Source organism: Theropithecus gelada, chromosome 13 (genome assembly GCF_003255815.1).
Source record: "Theropithecus gelada isolate Dixy chromosome 13, Tgel_1.0, whole genome shotgun sequence".
NCBI lineage: Eukaryota > Metazoa > Chordata > Mammalia > Primates > Cercopithecidae > Theropithecus > Theropithecus gelada.
Window position 1 is genome coordinate 98956678 of NC_037681.1, and position 17471 is coordinate 98974148.

General features: G+C 34.5%; 2 long non-coding RNA genes across 2 annotated transcripts in view; one reads left to right on the forward strand and one right to left on the reverse strand.

The window, feature by feature from the left end:
- The window catches only part of LOC112605268, a 60233-nt gene extending 56470 nt beyond the window's left edge, over window positions 1–3763 (forward strand). Inside the window, exon 6 of the long non-coding RNA XR_003115385.1 lies at window positions 3463–3763. This is a non-coding gene — a long non-coding RNA (uncharacterized LOC112605268). The remainder of the gene's footprint in view (window positions 1–3462) is intronic.
- The window catches only part of LOC112605269, a 557341-nt gene that overhangs the window by 384206 nt on the left and 155664 nt on the right, over window positions 1–17471 (reverse strand). The window lies entirely within an intron of this gene.

The following is a 17471-nucleotide window of genomic DNA, read 5'->3' on the forward strand; positions in this document are numbered from 1 at the left end:
TTCTCTGACTTGCATAGTTTCTGAGGAAAAGTCTGCTCTCATTTTAATCCTAGTTAGATAATATGTGATATTTTGTTTTTCTCTAGCTGCCTTCAAGGTTTTCTTTATATCTTCAGTCTTCAGAAATTAGACTATAACACAGTAGGTTATTATTATCATTTTATCCGACTGGTGTTTCTCTGAGCTTCAGGCACACTTAGGTTTTTTACTTTCATGAAACCTGCAAAATTATAATTCTTTCAAATTGATTATGTATCTCTCTTTTACTCACTTTGCACTGCTTTCAGTATTTCAATTACATGTATGTATCATACAGACCATTTATATTCTTAAATATTGTACAGAGCATTTATATTCTTACATAGGTGCTGGATACTTTGTTCTTTTTTCACTTGTGCTACAATTTGGAGAATTTATATTTGTTTATCTTCACGTCAACTGGTATACTAGTCTTCTTTGTCAGTTCTGGTAATAATCCCATCAAAGGAATTCTTCACCTTTGATAATTGTGTTTTTCATTTCTGCCATTTCAGTTTTACTCTGTTTTATAGTTCTGAAATTCCTAGTGTCTTCCAAATATGTTATCTTATTTATCAAGATTATTTAACACAGTTTTCATAGTTATTTTTGTTTTCATTCTGATAGAACATCTGATAGACATCTCTGTGTCTCTTTTCGTTCTATGATATCTGTTAATAATAGGTTGTAGTTCTTTGGCATTTGTGAATAGCCTTATTTCCATTTTAATTCTAAACATTGTGTGCAAAAGAACAGATACTGGAAATAATATTTCTGTTTAACATGTGTTTTCTTCTGTCTGAATATCAGTGTTGGGGTGGAATCTTGTAAATCTGTAGCTGATTTGGAATTGGTTTATTTTGTATAGTCACTAATCATTATCTGTGGTAGTTATGTTCTGAAATGTTTCCAGACACTGAACCATTGCTTCTAGGAAAAATACAGATCTAAGTTCCTGAGAGCTTCTGGTTACAATATTTTTATTAACCAATCAATATATAACTTTGTTTTGTTTGTTTCCCTGTGTAAAGACAACTTGTTTAATATAACAAAGAGAATCTAACATAGGCATTTTCCCTGTAAGGCACATCCTAGCCTTCTTGTGCTTCCAAACACTAAACACTTTAGCACAATACTTACGGGCCAAAATAAAAATAAGAATAAAAAAACTGTGTTATTAAGTAATCCTTGGAAAGGATGCATTTACAATATAAGGTCTGCAACAAGAAAGCAGAATAGTTCCCTCTTCGACCTCATCTGGGAATGTGTGCATCAAGAAACTTAAATTTTTCACTCCTCTGTGCATTCACAAATAACTATAAAAGTGCTACAAGCATGGACTTTGAAATGACAAATAAATTTTAGCAGCAGGTGAATTTGCAAATAATCCACAAATAGTGAGGATTGACTATGTTTGTGTAGTGACTTTCAATGTACCATATGCTTCCAGGTCATGAATTTGCAAACAAAGAAGCCACAAATAGTGAGAATTGACTATGTTAGTGTGATGACTTTCAATGTACCATTTGCTTCAAGGTCATTGTGTGAAGAGTAGTAACTTCAATAAAAAGGGGTTAGGTTGCTTACTTGCACTCGATATGAGGCCTAGAGGGCTTGAAGAGTTTTTCTCAGTATCCCAATTCATCCTCAGATCAGCGGACTACGCACACCTGTATCACAAAAGACATCTCTCTTCTCCATTGGTGCTTGTTACTTGATTCAATATTCATAGTGAGTTCATAGGAGTTTCTCAGTTCTCTTTTCTTTAGACTCAGTCTTAGGTAGGCACTGTGTAACCATAACTTGGAAACAACACTTATATAACACTCCTGCCTATTTCTCAGGGGGAAAAATATGCTTATTATTAATTATAAGCTGTAAATCAAGGCTATAAAAGATTTTCTATAAATAATCAGATCGTAAGTATTTTAAGCTTTTAGTCACATATGCTAATTTAACAATTATAAAATGTAAAAAAGCATTCTTAGCTCACAGACTTGCCAAAAATAGACTGAGAGATGGAATGAGCTCCAGACTCTAGCCAGCATACTGCTACTTAGCACAGGTTGTTTTCCTGTGCTTCCTACCTGTGGCAGGTTAACTCTGCCTTGAATCAGCAGGGATTTGGAGATACGAGCAAGCATGCTTCTGCTACACAAGCAGTAGAGTCTTATAATCTAGTGTCAATAAAACGTTCTGATGGAGTGAGTACATTTTCTACCCTTCCTCAATGGCAGCACACAATTAATTGGTATCAGGTAGAGGGCAAGGGCACAGGCAGGTTTTATGCCTGTAAACCAGTTGTTTCTTCACCTTACATACAATCTTCACCTTACATACAAGCGGATTATGTATGTATGTTATCGAAGTATATTGCCTCTACCTTCAAACATTGGAAAGTCCTGAATATCTGTACCATGAAGGGAGTCTTAGATCTCTTTTCTTGCACCTGTGTCTTTCAGAAGGATGCTACAAAAGCCTATGGAAATTTCTGGCAGGTAGATGCATGCTGTCCTGTGTCTGGGACACATAGAAATTCTAAATTGCGATGTTAGACTTTGCCCAGTTTTTGAAAAGTTTTTTTTTTAACATTTCTGTTCTTTTTTCTTACCCACTTTTAAGGCTTCCACTTGTTTTCTTCCATGCTTTACCCAAGTTAAAAATAAATACTATGATTTGTCTCTCCTTAGAGTAACTTCCATTGTTGTATATTCACATAGATGTTATTGGCTTTTTCTCTACACACATATTGAACATTATGAAGGTATGATTTCTGGAATGCTAACTGTGTTGGATTCAGTAACATTCTCTCCAGAATAAGCACACTTCTTTTGTCACACCAAGAATTAAAGAGGTTGTGGACACTATTCTACTTCTATGCCTGTAAGAATAACAATCAAACCTATTTTATATCTTTACTATATGTTACAAGAGGGATGTATCCATGAACCCTCACCATGACATAGTCTTTAAAGCAGGGCCTCACCACTTTATTCATCACCCAAATATCTTTTCTTTTTGTACCACTTATTCTGTTTTACTTCTTTCTTTTAAAAATTCAGTTATTAAAAATTCATTTATGTTAATCTATTTTATACATTTTATTTTTTTATTATATTTATTGTTTATTTTATTTAAAATTCATTTTTCACTTCTTATTTTTCTTTCTGTACCAATTTTCTGTAATGTGTCTTCTTGGCCCACCCCAGGATTAAAAGGAGTAGTTAATCTAATGGAGGTATGCGAACACATTTGGCATGTGCAGCCCAGTATTAGAGTGTCGGAAGTTTATCAGAATTCACAATTAGTTGAGTCTTCAGTTTTTCACTGATACCAGAAACATATGGGTTAAGCTAGCCTAACAAAGGGGTGAAACATAATTGCGCTAAATTAGCCCATAACTAAAGCTTACATTTCAGTTATTATTTCTTCTCTTTCTTTCAGTTGGCTTGGAATTACAATCAGGAGAAAGGAATGTTCTTTTGCTAATGAATGAGGAGAAATTGACAATGTTCCAATCCTGAGTCTAGACCTTGGGAGGCTTGCACTTTGCCAAATTATGATCCCCTTCTCAGCTTCTGCTCCTTCAGCATGGATACTATCATGAACACATGGAAAATGGCCTTCCCTAGTTAATCCCAGCCAAACCAAACCCAGGTGCAAAGTAGAGTCACACAGCCAAACCCACCCTACACCAACAATTCCCAACTGATCTGTATCCATGAGAATAAATGACTGTGCTTTTCAGCCATGTTGCAGTATGTAGCATTTTTGTAGTAACAGCTAGTTGGTAGGAGGGATGTCATTTAATAGCCCTTTTAAACTCCAATATCTGAAGCATGGGCCAGTATTCATGAAATACAGATGAAGGCTGTTATTAGGCATTAAATGCTGAAATCAGGTTACAGAGCATCAGCTTTAGCATAGAAAGACACAAATAATATATTGAGATTTTTTTTCTTTTTTAATATTAGATAAATGCAAAAAAATGCACAAACTATAAGTATATAGCTCAAAGAATTAGCACCATATAAACAAATTACTAGTGTCCCACAAACCCATTCTCTCCCAGAGTTGCATGAAGAGGAAGAACTGTGAGTTGTGATATCTTAGTAATTAAAATGTCTTCGGGTTCAGATTTGAACACCTGCAGATTTAAACAGAAAGGCAAAAGTAAGCTAAGAAATGAAGTACTATCTTTGTAAGCAACATTCCTAAAATGACATTCATCTTAATGTTTTTAATTCACTGTTATAAAATAGGAAAAGAGAGTGCCAATTAAGGACTGTTTGCTAGGTTCACTATCCTATGCCCTGTATGACAGATTGTCTTTCTGTATTTAAAAAACTAAGCAAACTGTTGTAAGAATCCACAGATTTTAATGGTATTGGTACAGATCAAGTGAATAATAAATACATTTAGATTAATAAATATAACACACAATGGAAAAGAACACAACCTGAAATTTTGTTTCAAAGAGTCAAGCTGCAGTTGTTGTTAAAATAATTAAATTTCAACTTATGTGACATTTTTCAAAATCAAGCAAAAATGAAGCATTTAAATGTCAGCATAATTTTTGTATTCAGTTAAATCTTTTTCAAACTAATTTGGGTTTTTTTACTCCCATTTTAAATATCAGCTAATTAATATGCTCTTACTGGAATTCAGAGTAAAATAAATTTGGGAACTCACACAATGAATGTGTAGATAAGTAACTTGGAAAAAAAGTCAATAAAATTCTTTGTTACAATGTTACCACATTAAATTTATAGCAGCTGGTTAAACAATACACATCCTCCTCCATACTTCTAAGTTTTGCTCCCGGATATTTTTTATAGACTGTATTCTCTCATGGTAGAATTGTAAAGAGTCAGTTAAAATAATTTTTCTGAACATTCAGTTCACCTTCAAGAAATCTTCTATTTTGAAGATTTCTCCAAATAATATCTTACTTAAATATCTCAGAAATAGTTTTACTTTAGGGCACGTGTAGGTTTTCACCATGGGTAATTCTAAAATAGAATTTTTTACCCAGAAAGGGAGCTTCCCACAGGGAATGTTAACCTTTTAAAGATATAATCAAGATCAAACTTTATATAGGAGAATCATGAGCTTTGACACCTGTTTTAAATTATTTCCTTTTTCATCCATCCTACTTCCTCAAAAATTATTTTTGTTTTGGTGCTAGTTTATCTTTTGTTGTCATAGGTTTTTTATGTTTTCAAGTAATAGAATACATACTATTATTTTATGAACGTGGAATGTATTAAAAGACCACTTAATAAAACCTGTCACTATTCCTAAGAAACAATGTTGAAAAGATGTCTCTTGTTACACTTTACAGGGCCCTCTCTAAATGCACAAAAAGAGAAAAAGATACTAAACTTTCACTTCCTGCAAAACTTGTGATTTTTCTGACCTGCCAGTTTAGTAATTCTATTATTATCTATGTGTTTTGATGTGTAAAGAAGAATAGAATTCATGGTTCATCTCTAGCAGATATACAACAGTATATATATCCATTTCTGTTTTCTAAAATCACAATTGATAATTATTATTTACTTACATTATTGTTCTAATTTTATATTTATTCTCACTCTAATTGTTATAAATATTTTGTTCATATATATTAAAATCACATATAACTATTTTCTCATGTGCAACTTGCATGATCAATAGAGGGTACTTAAAGAACAAAAACAATGGAAGAATGAACAATCCCATTACCTAAAGCGAGAATATACCAAGTACTGTAGCTAAATTACATGTGTTTCTAAATCTAGCTCTAGTCCCCTCGATGGGCCTATAAATGCATACATAATTACATACAGTGTATATGTCGCTTACAAATTCTATATTCTATGAATTGGCTCTAGATACATATATAATTATATATTATATATATTCAAACATATATGGAAAAATTTGCTTTGGCAAAAGATATAATACTGTACTTATTTAAAATATCTTTTACTTTATATTTTAAAAACAAGCATTTGAAATAAATGCTTTATGGCAAGCCTATGAATTACTTAATTTACTATGGAAGTAAATTAATTTACATAAACATTTCTCGATTGCTTGATAGAACTTATACCAGTTTTTCCGTACATAGATCATTGAACACGTTTTATAACTTTCTAGATGTAGAATTTCTGAGTCAAAATATGTACAAAATTCTAAAGCATGTGATGTGACCTGTGAATAAACAAAAGTGAGCATGTAGCAAAGATTCTTACTTTGAAGAGGGATAAGTCAAACATGATGCTGAGATTTCTGGCTTATGCAATTTAATTATCAATATGATTGTCAGTGAATTAAATAATATGTAATAACATAATCTTTTTATCATTGAACAATTTATACCTTATTTGGTTTGAAAATGTGTTCCCTCCAAATCTTATGTTGAATTGTAATCTCCAGTGTTGGAGGTGGGACATGGTGGGTGTTTGGATCATGGGGCCGATCCTTCATGACTCAGTGCTGGCTTCATGACAGTGAGTTCTCATGAGAGCTGGTTGTTTAAAAGTGTGTACACCTCCTCACCCACTCGGTATCTCCTCTGCCTCTGCCACCTGATGTGCCTGCTCCAACTTCACCTTCCACCATCAGTAAAAGCTCCCTGAGACTTACCCAAAGCTGAGCAGATGCTGGCGCCATTCTTGCATAGTCTACAGAACTGTGAGCCAATGCAATCACTTTTCTTTGCCCAGTCTCAGGTATTTCTTTACAGTAAATGCAAGAACAGCCCAATACACCCCATTGTTATTCAATCTGACACAAATACGGAGAAATTTAATTATACTTAAATATTATTATATTATCTGTAAAATGACCTGTAAATAGATGAAGCAGTACATATTTTTATATATAAACTCAGAGTAGATCTGTAAAAAGACATATTAACAAATGAAAAGATATGCGATCTCATTAATTTTTAAAAGAATTAATAAAAAAATTACTATAGTGTTTTCACGTATCCAAAGGACAAAAGTAGTATTCTTCATAAGTGAGTGAAACAAGGATCTGGGTCAACAAGCCATTTCAAACTCTTTGTTGTAGTGGAAATGAATGAGGGCTCTTTGGAGAGTATTAAGACAATAACGTTAATGTGCACATTTTCTTTGACAAAACAATTATACCTCTAGGGATAAATCTGAAACACAGATTACATGTAACTATAAAGTTACGAACCAATAAGAAAAATGAGTGTTCGTTTTTCTTATTTTCCTATTTTCTGTGCCAATTTGTCATTATCCTCATGCCCTAAATCCATCTACTTCACACTAGCCGAGAAAAATTGTATCATTTTATTGAGTGATTCATGGAGCCACGAATGAGGATAACTTCAGAGATAACTTAAGAATATTTCAGTACACGACTTCATTCCACATTTTCCCCATGTGAGAGAGAAAGGAATTACCACTTTTCTCAAGCCAAGTAATGGGCCTTCAATAAAATTCAGAGATTGCTTGTTGTGTCTAACCTGTGGTTTAAAAAGTATTCAGCATTCAGTGTCTCACTCTCATCCAAAGAGAAAGATGCTGGCGTTGCAACTGTGCTTGCCTGTGGGATGGCACAAGCACAGAGGTATACCGAGGCTGTAGTTGCAGAAGTGTGCAAGTTTCCCATGGAACAGATACTGACTCCATAATAACTACTTCTGGAATTCTGAGATGCCGTTTACAAAGGGCTGTACTTCTGGAACTTGAATGGGACGGAAGATTTTTCAGTTGCCCATTGAAGACTGCATTGCCCATGGCAAATGCACTGTGGATGAAAGATCCTCAGCAACTTGAGGTGAAGGACTAGTTAAAGAATTCAAACATGCTAACGGGAGGGAAAGAATAAACAATGGATTCTGTCACATCCAGAGGCCAACAGCATTAGATTAAAATCTTACCAGCCGAAATTCTTGCAAGGTTTTTCTACCTGTCAAATGAAATATTTCTGATGCTTTCTCTTTTCTCCATTACTCGATACTCCAGACCTAGAAGGGCCCCAAACTGCAGTTACTGAACGGAAAAATAAGAACAAGAAAGACAGACAAGCTTATCTTGTTATCTACTTCGCTGCAGATTTCACAGTCGGGGCAGGTCCAAACTGGAGACGATAAACAAATGAAAACTCATTACTTTGATATGATATTTATTAGGCTGTCTTACCATAAATGATTGAAAACATTTTATTACTTGAGCCTGACTGAGAAACTGAAGGACTTGCACACAAGTGTTTACATAGCATGGAGAAGATATGAGCTCACAGAGCAAACTTAAAGGCGCAGTTCTTAAAACACCAGAAAGTAAGTTTACCTAGTAAACTGTATTTAAACTTTACAAAGATTTTCATTACAGCCTTGTTCATATTAATAAAACTTAAATTAAAATCTTGTTTCAACTAGAAAACTGGTTAAAGAAAGTATAAACAGCTTTAAAATGCAATACTATAAATCCTTCAAAAAAAGATGGTAGGTTTCACTTGTAATAATAGGTATGACTCAAAAGACAGTGTTACATGCAGGAAGTTACAGATATAAGTTAAGAGCACAGTAGACCCTTAAACATGTGGGGGTTAGAGGTGCCAACACCCCTCATTGTTGAAAATCCACATATAACTTTTAACTCCACAAAAATTAACTGCGAAAAGCCTACTCTTGAACATTACCAATAACACAAACAGTTGATTAGCACATACTTTGTATATGTATTGTATACTGTATCATTACTATAAAGTAAGAGACAAGGTTATTAAGCAAATTATAAAGAAGTGAAAATATACCTACAGTACTGTACTGTATGTATTGATACTGTAAGTATATGTCATCTGTTTATAAAATAAACCTCTTCCTGAAATGGCAGGCAACTGTAGCTGCAGACCTCAGTCATCTGTACATATCAAGTAATTTAGTTTTCTCCTGTAATATCATGATTTTTCTCTGCTTCCTGGGAGCACCTCCAGCATCACTGGTGGCACTTCGTATGGGATCCATAATGTTATTCAAAGTTTACAAGAGTTCGCAACATTGACCTAAACACAAGGAAAGATACTCAAGAACTGCAAGATCATTTACTGTGATATGCAATTTACTGAAGACACAACTGGTCACACAATGATTAGCATAGCACAGCCTTGTAAATAGATTCTCACATTTGAGCTCCCCACAATAGCAACAGGAAGTAGCTGTAAAATTATTACAGCAGTGTGATTTGTCCTAGAGTTAATTTATGCAGTTAGAATTTAATATTGCTTATTTACATTTATTTGTCTACTGCATTTACTTCGCTACTGCAAATGGCACCATGCATGGTCTGTAATTGTTTGTGTCCAAGTTTTGATACATTTTAACTTCTTATAAATTTGTGTATCTTATGGTAATAAATGATAAAGTAGACTAATATCTACATATATTTTTTGATTTATGGTATACGTCTTTCTTTTTGTTTAATATTCTGGGCTACATGGTTTGTTTGCAAGTCTTTTGAAACTGTAACAAATTTTTGATAAATTGTCTGGTATATTTATTGAAAAAACATCTGCACATAAGTGGATATGGGCAGTTCAAATCCTTGTTGTTTGTGAGTCAACTGTATAGTTAATTACATGTTCTTCATTCTATAATTTGTTTATTTTTTTAAAACTAGATGTTTCTGAAACTCCCTATACAAACTAATTTCCTTGGATGTTAGCCTATTTTCTTCTTCATCAGGTGAATTTATTTCATGTTGCATTAATAAAAGACTCCTACAACTTAGTTGCTTTTAACAACAGTGTTTTATTTTTTATTTTTGTTCCTCTTACATATCCTTACGGGTCACGTTAAGTTCTTCTCTTCATTCTGTGATCAAGGTTGAAGAAGCAAATCCACCCTGGGGAAAGATAGCCTCATGACAAGTAAGAGCCATGGTGAAAAAGAGATAACAAGAACTTCAGAACTGCCAGGCATATGTCATTCTTGGTCAAGTTTAATTGCCCGGAAGTCACAAGGCCAACCCTGATGTTCCCAGGGCAATGAAATACAGTTCTCTCACTGGGAGGTAAAGAAAATAACTAGGACCAACTCTGTCAAATGATTAAGAATATTTTTAAATTTAGTGCTATAAAATAAGGTCTAATTTTAGGGAAGCATTTTTTGTTGCAAGACAGCAAAACCTGATTTTTAACTGAAAATATTTTCAAATATACAGTAGAGTTGAGAGAATTTATGAAAATCCAGATACCTAACATCTAGATTCTACCATCAAGATTTTATTTTAAAGCTTGATTTTGGGTGCAGGGGGTGGGGGTTATTCCTTGAGGTCTAGACATTTCTTTCTCATATATTGGGAATAACAGAGCCAGTATTATTATGCTCATTTTATACAAAAGAAAGTTGAGTTTTAGAGGCATTTACTAGGTCTACTTACTAGTTTAATGCCTTACTAGGTCAGGTTTTCTTAACTTGGCTGTACATGATTTTGTTTAAGAAACTTTAAATATGTTGATGCTTGAATTCTACCTGAAGAGATTTTTAAAATTTATCACTGCTAATGATTTTAGATTTCACATATAAGTGAGATCATGCAATATTTGTCTTTCTGTATATGGGTAATTTCACTTAGTATAATGTCCACTAGCATTATCCATGTCGTCACAAATGGCAGATTTCTTTTTTAAAGGGTGAATAACATTTCCCTGCATGTATGCATGTAATATACAATTGTAGCATGTATTTCCACTGAATGTGTGCATTTCTGTGTGTGTGTGTGTGTGTGTATACATGCACACATATATTTTCTGTATCCATTCATCTGTCAGTGGACATTCAGGTTGTTTTAATATTTCGGCTGTTGCAGATAATGCGACAATAAACATGGGAGCACAGATACTCCCTTTGAGTATCTACCTAGAAGTGGCATTGCTGGATCATATGGTAGTCCTATTTTAAATTATTTTCTGTTTTCCATAATGGCTGTACCAACTTACATTTCCACTAGCTATGTACAAAGGTTTCCTTTTCTCCACATCCTCACCAACACTTGTTTATCTTTTGTCTTTTTGATGATAGCCATTCTAACATGTGTGAGGTGATACCTCATTTTTCACTTACATTTCCCTCATTATTAATGATCTTGAACATTTTTAATATACTTATTGGCCATTTTCATGTCTTTTTTTAAAGAAATGTCTCTTTAAGTCCTTTATTTTTTAATTGGGTTATTTGGATTTTTGATACTGAATTGTATGCATTTCATATATATTTTGCATGTCAACCCATTATCATATATATGGTTTGTGAGTGTTGATATATGCACGGACCAATCTTCCATTTCTCACCCAAAGGAGAAGCCCCAGTATAGGAGGTTTCCTCCTGGATGCATGTGCTATGCCACTTAGAAGATGGGCAAAGATAGATGCACAAAACATTGAATGTTCCTTTTGCTGGGATCTTTCCTTGGCTTTAATTTGGCCTGGCCACTGTGCTCTCAGCTGGTCTCTCAGAGGTATTTTAGTCTGGATATTGTTGTTAACTTGATGTCTTCTGCGGGGAGATAAGGTCTGGAGCTTCCTAGTTTTCCATCTTGCTTATGTCACCTCTGAGAACTTTGTGAGATATATATATCATCCTCAGAAACCATACATTGAAGTCGATGATACAATGTGCCACCCAGCTCCTCTTTTTAGAACTCAGTCATTCGTTCCTCCAGTCTTCAGGAGTCTTGGTAACTGACAGGTCAGAGCGGAGTCTCCTCCTGAGAATTGCCTTTGCTCTTAAAGAACTGCTTTGCCCAAGTTTACAGATTCATCAGCAGCAGCCCACCTCCAGTGACTAGTCTGCATAGTGATTCTAAGATTCCTTGATGTCTCATTGGGCAATGATTCTGACGAGTTATGCCAGTTTCAGAACTCCTGATGGAACCAGCTGAAGGTGATTAGTTCTTTTTTTTCCCTAAGTTCTGCTTCCCTTGCTCTCTCACAGATGTTATTCCTGACAACACTGCTCAACACCCTTCTAGCCTGCAAATTCCTTTTTCAGTTTTTCCTAGGAAATCTGGATGAAGACATTCAGTTACATCCCTGTCTCTAAGGAAATATCTCTGTCTTGTTTTCTGTGAATCTGAAAACTCCACTGAATCTTTATATTCTGCATGTGTGTGTGTATATATGTTTGTATGTTTACATGTGTGTACATGGTGGGTATTGCCCTTCCTACTCTACACAGGAATGCCTTTTATCTCTGATCAATCTAAGGATGTTGTTGGAAGAGGATGTTGCCACATTACTTACATCCTTACTCTTTCTAAATGTACTGACTCTCATTAAGGTATGAAAGAAGACCTTCAAAATACCCTTAATCACATCGATTTTTATACTTTTTTCCTGATAATTTCTAGTTGCTCAAATGGGATTATTTTTGCTCACTTATGAAATCTATTAAAGTCTTAATAATGCAAATCACTGAAGCTTTGATAAACATTACATGTTGTTGAAAGTATAAAGTTGAATAGATTAAGCAAAGTTTGAGATAAATTATACACCATTCTACCTTACATTTGTCAGAAACCCTATGTTTTATCATGTCTTATCAAAGAGGAAACAAATGGAACGATGCATAAATGTCCTTCCTTTTTACACTTTTTCAGATTATATGATATTTGAATAGCTTTTATGTTTCTCTAAGAAGAATTATTTAAACAATGAATATATATAACTTATTGATATGGTTTGGCTCTTTGTCACCACACAAATCTCATCTCAAACTGTAATTCCTTGAACTGTGTCCAGGTGTCCAGGGAGGGACCTGGTGGAAGGTGATTGGATCATGGAGGCACTTTCCCCCATAGTGTTCTCATGATAGTGAGTGAGTTCTCATGAGATCTGGTTGTTTGATAAGGGTCCAGTGCTTCCCCCCTTTTACTCCCCCTTTTTCCTGCTGCCTTGGGAAGAAGGTACTTGCTTCTCCTTCACCTTCCACCATGATTGTGAGTTTTCTGTGGCCTCCCCAGCCATGCGGAACTATGAGTCAAACCTCTTTTCTTTATAATTTACCCAGTCTTGGGTAGTTCTTTATAGCAGTGTGAAAATGGACTAATACAGGAAATTGGTACCAGTAGAGTGGGGTACTGCTATAAAGATAACCTGAAAATGTGGAAGCGACTTTGGAACTGGTTAATGGGCAGAGATTGGAATGGTTTAAAGGGTTCATAAGAAGATAGGAAGATGTAGGAAAGTTTGGAACTTCCTAGAGACTTGTTGAATGGTTTTGACCAAAATGATAATAGTGATACGGACAATGGAGTCCAGGCTGACATGGTCTCAAATGGAGATGAGAAACTTACTGGGAACTGTAGCAAAGGTTACTCTTGCTATTGTTTAGCAAAGAGACTGGTGGCATTTTGCCCCTTCCTTAGAGATCTGTGGAACTTTGAACTAGAGAGAAAAGATTTAGGATATCTGGTGGAAGAAATTTCTAATCAGCAAAGTGTTCTAAAGAGGTGACAGAGCATACAAATTTGGAAAATTTGCAACCTGACCATGTGGAAAAGAAAACCCCATTTTCTGCAGAGAAATTCAAGCCAGCTGTGGAAATTTGCATGAGTAATAAGGAGTCAGTGTTAATCACCAAGACAATGGGAAAAATGCCTCCAGGTCATGTCATGTCGGAGATCTTTGTGGCAGCCCCTCCCATTATAAGCCTAGAGGCCTAGAAGTTAAAAATGGTTTTGTGGGCCAGGGACAGGGCCCTGCTGCTCTGTGCACCTCAGGATTGGTACCCTGCATCCTATCTGCTTCAGCTTCAGCCACGGCTAAACAGGGCAAAGGTATAACTCAGCCATTGCTTCACGGAATGCAAGTCCCAAGCCTTGATGATTTCTTTGTGGGTTTTGGGCCTGCAGGTGCACAGAGTTGAGCTTTGGGAACCTCCACCTAGATTTCAGAGGATGCATGGAAACGCCTTGATGTCCAGGCAAAAGTCTGCTTCAGGGGCAGAGTCCACATGGAGAACTTCTGCTAGAGCAGTGCAAAGGAGAAATGTCAGGTTGGAACCCCCACACAGAGTCCCCACTGGAGCACTGCCTGGTGGAGCTGTGAGAGGAAGGTCATTGTTCTCCAGAACCCAGAATGGTAGATCCACTGACAGCTTGCACCATGTGCCTGGAAAAGCCGCAGGCACTCAATGACAGTCCCTGAGAGCTGCCCAAGGCCATGGGAGCCCATCCCTTTTATCAGCATGCCCTGGATGTGAAACATGAACTCAAGCCCTGCCGGGTTTTAGACTTGCACGGGGCTTGTGGCCCCTTTGTTTTGGCCAATTTCTCCCATTTGGAAAGGGAACATCTACACAGTGCCTGTACCTCCATTGTATCTTGGAAATTAACTAACTTGCTTTTGATTTTACAGGCTCATAAGTGGGAGAAACTTGTCTTGTCTCAGATGAGACTTTAGACCTGAACTTTTGGGTTAATGATGGAATAAGTTAAGACTCTGGGGTACTGTTTGATAGGTATGATTGGCTTTGAAGTGTGAAAAGGGCATGAGATTTGGTAGGGGCCAGAGGAGGAATAATACTGTTTGGCTCTTTGTCCACACCCAAATCTCATCTCAAATTATAATCCCTATATTCTAGGGACAGACCTGATAGGAGGTGATTGGTTCATGGAGGCAGTTTGCCCCATTCTGTTCTCAAGTTAATTCTCATGAGATCTGGTTGATACGTGTCTGGTGCTTCCCCCTTCTTTCTCTTTTTCTTGTCATTTTGTGAAGAAAGTACTTGCTTCCCCTGTGCCTTCTACCATGATTGTAAGTTTCCTAAGGCTCAGATATGCAGAACTGTGAGTCAATTAAAACTTCTTTCTTTATAAATTTCCCTGTCTTAAGCAGTTCTTTATAGCAGTGTGAAAATGCACTAAGACACTTATTAAGAATTCTCTCCATCACAGTATTCTGTTTCCTTATTTAACTACAAAATCACGAAATTTAGTTCCTAAAATCAGCCCCATGAGAATGACATTCATTTCTGCATGACAATTTTTAAGACTACAAACATATCAATTTGCTCAAAATTATGATGAACAAGAAACCAGGCAGAAATGCAAATTGTAATTAGAATATCCATTTGAAATATACTTATTAATAATCTTAACACTGCATACAGTTTTCAAGAATTCAATACTGTAATTAAATTAGCACTCTTTATGCTTTTCATATTTAAAGTCTAAAATTGCAAGCAATAACCATAAAATAAAGTAGTAAATAATGATAATAACCAATTACCACAGAAATGGGATAAAACATTGTAATAATCACAGTTTTTTATTGACAACAGCTTCTTTATGGCACTCCGAATCAGTGGATAATTCTACAAAGATTACTCTTATTATCAGCAAAACTTTTGGTTCCACCTATTAAATAAAACAAAGATTTCCTCTACTTACATGAGAGAGTTACCTTATTGTTTACATTTTTAAAATTTTTGTGAAGTAGTACCCCCTCACATTTTGGGACCTCTAATTGTATAGGAGATAAACTAATTGAAGACCACTTCAAATAATTACATTTAAAGAGTTGAATGTATTACTAATGGAATAATTTTGACTGGTTATAACTACAAAAGAGTTATCATTGAATACAAACACCCCTCTACACACACACATACACACACAAGCACACTTGCAAACACACATATATATATTTCTTCTTTATTCCTTCTTATCTACCACCAGTGTTACACTATTGAATTCTGGAAATCCAAAACTCATGAAGATTATAAAAACTTCCTATAATTGAGGGAAGCATGGAATAAAACTACTCAAATAGATGATTCAGATGATACTTGATTAATGGAAGGCTCTACATAATTTTTAATGAGCTTCACATACTTCTGTGATACACTTGTTTATGTAGTTATGTAGTTATGTAGTATATAAATATACTAGTGTATAAAGTACTACATTGAAAATGAACTACAGATACACATAACATATTGACAGACCTCACAATGTTATAATTTTGAGTGAAAGAGGCTAGAGACAACACCATTAGACTCTCACGATACAAATTTTAAAAAATATATAGCAAATTGATGTGCTGCAGGCCCAGGCAATTTTTAACCTTCATGAGGAAGAAAGAATGAAGTGATCTAGAAGGAATATCAGGAGGTCTTCTGTTTATTCTTATTTTTGGACCTGGATGGTATTTCTGGTATTTTTTAAAAATAATTTTTAGCTGTATACTTAAGGTTTAGGCACCTTTTTCTTTTATATTTTTAAATGTATGTGTATGAATGTATGTAGACTGTATGAAGAGATTTTGAAACATATGCTCTACAAATATCTTACTTGGTGACACCCAAGTAATTCAGAAATAGCAACAAAACTATTATATTAGCCTCAAACATTCAATAAAACTCAACAGCATATATCGTATATGCTCTATATACTGAGGATAAGACTTTAGACATATATAGCAAAAATATATGTTTAAAATGTATTACATTTGTCAGAGAATTTTATGACAGAAAGCATTTTAAATAAAAAAGCTGTAATTCCATTATAAACATTAGATAAATTCCATTATTAAAATTAGAAAAACTTTTTAATAAAAATTTCTATCTAAAAATTGAAAATAAAAATTCAAAAAATTATTACACTTCATTTTGAAAGGTATACATGAAACAGTGTCCATTAACATACTATTTTATCCTTTGTGAACTAAATCTTGAAATTTTTAAATTATAAAATAAGTTTTTACCATGTATAGAAATGCATCCAACATGCTTATGGCAGCCTTATTTATTGTAGTAAATATTGACTACAAAATGAATTTACACAAATAGGGAAATGAACAAATTGTTTAGTATTCCAGTTGGTAAAATGCATGAGTTGAATCTACGAGAAGGATTTAGGAGGATTTCCACCGTGTGTTACTAAGTAAAGAGTAAAACAAGTTGTCAAGAGTACACATGAGACTTTTAAAAATTAATACAAACGCTATGTGTAGTTTGAATTACATTAATTCTATTTGAGTGTGTTGATGGCTATGTGTGGTTTCAATTACATTAATTCTATTTGAGTGTGTTGATGAATATATTGGGGCATATATTATGCATAAATAGATGGCCAAAAAAATGTAAATTTCTATTTCATGATGGTCGGATTTTAGGTGAATTTTGTATTTTTGTTTTGATTTTATGTCTTACTCAATGTGTGTCAATGGAAATATGTTATTTGTATAAATAATTTAATATTTTAAAAGGTATTGTTATAAAAATTTTCAACTACAAATAAATAGCAGATTTTCATGCATGAGATTTAAAATATGTGAAATATAAACGAATTCATCTTTGTAGTTTCTACTTTTCCTATTTTCTGCTTTCTCTATATATTTTAACTTTGTGGATTTTTCTCTTTTTCGTAGCTCAGTTATGCATTTAAAACTTTTAAAAAATTATCCAAATTTCTTCTCCATATTTACTG